We start from the raw sequence: 2656 nt of genomic DNA, 5'->3' as shown, positions 1-2656 counted from the left end.
TATATTAAAAATGGTTAAAAATAAATATAAAAAAAAAGATAAAAAGAATATATACAGAATATTCTTTTTTGATATTAAGAAATAAAATTCAATTAAAGACAAGTTAATACTTGATGTGACTATTACTGTATTGAAAAATGAGTTTTTTTTTTGTTGGAGATGACCTAATCAATCTCAATTACATGGTTTGCTCTTGTTTGATTGCATGTTATCAGGAAACCTATAGGTTATTTATAGGGGTTTGAAAAATTGACACGACATGAAAATCCGACTGGAATTCGATCAAGTCTTTCGGTTTAGGGTCAACCCGATTTAAGAATGGGTCAAGTTTGGGTCCAGATTTTTAACCCATTTCAATTTTGGGGCCGGATTCGGGTCAACTTGAAAACCCATTTTAGACCCGATATTGACCAACACAACATGCGTACACGATTCGCTGTCACAACTCAAACGCTCGACTCAATGAGATGATGACTCGGGCCCTTGTTTTAGGTTTAGCAGTTTAACCTATTCATTACTTTATTTCAAGTTTTCAATTTGAGCCTTCGACGCTCTCAACTCTCAGTTCTCGCCTCTCTGGATCTGGCTTCTGCCTTGCTGCCTTTCTCTCCTCCACCTCCTGAGCCCTGCTTCTCGTCGGATCCTCTATCTTAATCCTATAGTGTGTTGTGTGCACTCTGTCCATCTGCAGTATTATCATTAATACTATTCTGAGTTTTGTCATTTAGATTTTAGGGTTATTCTTATTCACACTTTTAGTTTAGAGATTTCTTCCATCCAATTTGAAGTAGTTAATGTTTTGGTTTTTCAGTTTTAGACTTTTTGCATTGAGATTTGAGGGCTTTGAGCCTTTGATATGCTGGTTAGGGCATCATTTTTTCCCCATTATTTCTGTTTGATTTTTTAGGGCTTTGTATATTTTAGAGTTTTTAAATTCTGTTGTTAAAAGGTTGTACGAATTCGAGCGAGTTTAGCTAGTATCACTCGTCATGAATTTTTTAGGATTTGTCACTTTGTCTGTTGTTTCCTCTCTATGCCTGTGTTTGTGGTCAATGGTGGCCCTGGTAGGGATAAATGCTAAACATAAAAATAAGAAATACATGTAACATTTTGATATTTAGGAAGTAATACATGTTGTTATTTTGATAATTTGATATTTAGAAAGTTGTGTTTCATAGTGTTATTTTGATAAAGGATGAGCTAGATATATTACATTTATGGAAAAGCAATCAGTATAGGTTCGTTGAGGTTTTTGCAATGACTCGTGACGTGTTGTGTGTTAAAATAACAACAGCAGCCTTCGAGAGTTCCTTCAATAACAGTGGTAGAATTCTAGATCAGTATCAAATTGCACTGAAACATGATATTGTTGAGGCTTTGGTTTGTATAAAAGATTGGTTGTATGGAGATCATGGTGCAATATCATTCAAACCTTACTTAAATTAATATCTTCTACAAGAAAAGTCTTTAATGTTTATATTTCTATTTGTTGCAGTGCTACATGAACCTTAACTTGAAGCTGTGACGAAAAATATCCTAAATTTGATGGTAGAACAAGTTCAAGGAGAAGTTGGGGAATATGATGTTATTAGATAATTAATGGATTTAGTAAAGACATATATAAGAACTGTAATTTGAATATTTGATGGCTAGCTAACAGCTGCAGGCTTGTCGCAACTTGTACTGTTTCTATTATTTTCTTATGCAGAAGCAATAAAACTACTACAGCAGTTCATTATATATTTATATCTACAGTATGCTTAGATGCTTTTATCAGTCATTACACCTGCTTAACAATGAGTCAATGAGCATTATCAAACAAGTCTGCTGTTGGGAACATCAAAACATGACTACACGAGTCATAATTTGTTTTTAAATATCTGATGTTAAAATTTTTTTTTGGCAAGTGCTGAATTTTATTTGCAAATGTTGAGTTCTCTGTGTCTGATTTTTGACATGATTTTAAGGGAAATTAGCAAATTTGATGACTTTAGAACACAATGCACATATCTATTAAGGGGACTCTTAGCAATTTGGTGTATACATGACACATGGAAGTCTATACATGCATTGAGCAAAATCAAGACCATACTCCAAGAGAAAATAACTTTGCAACATGGTCCAACGCTACAAATTAATTCAAGCATGCTTCATATGTATGCCCACTTGCAATGTCTAAAAAAATTCAACAATATTTTATCGTTCATCATATCCTAACAAAATTTCAATTGTTGAGTGCATGCAACCAAAACTTGAGATGGACAAACTTCCACTTATAATAACACAATGTCATCTCATAGCTGATTTTAACTAAGTTTAATAAAGGTTCCAATAAATCTTATGCCATGGGTGTTTCAATCGATATCCATTGCATTCCTCCAAACTAGCTATAACATTAAGGACAAAACTCTACTAATCATGTTTTATTCATTCATATTCAAGATGCAAGTATATGTAGAATGATTTTTGGGACGTCATTTGTGAAAGATCTAAACTTCACACTAAGTTTGATCTACCATCATGGGCGACACAATCACACAATTATTTTTTTTAACAATAAGAGTGTCGTCTAACATTGGTATCTATATATGCAATAAACTTATGAAGCAAGTAGAATGATGTGACATAATCTTTACACTTCATAATATCAAACATG

Source organism: Dendrobium catenatum, unplaced genomic scaffold (assembly GCF_001605985.2).
Source record: "Dendrobium catenatum unplaced genomic scaffold, ASM160598v2 fragScaff_scaffold_114, whole genome shotgun sequence".
Lineage (NCBI taxonomy): Eukaryota > Viridiplantae > Streptophyta > Magnoliopsida > Asparagales > Orchidaceae > Dendrobium > Dendrobium catenatum.
The sequence above is the reverse complement of the archived record's forward strand: the minus strand, read 5'-3'. Positions refer to the sequence as shown.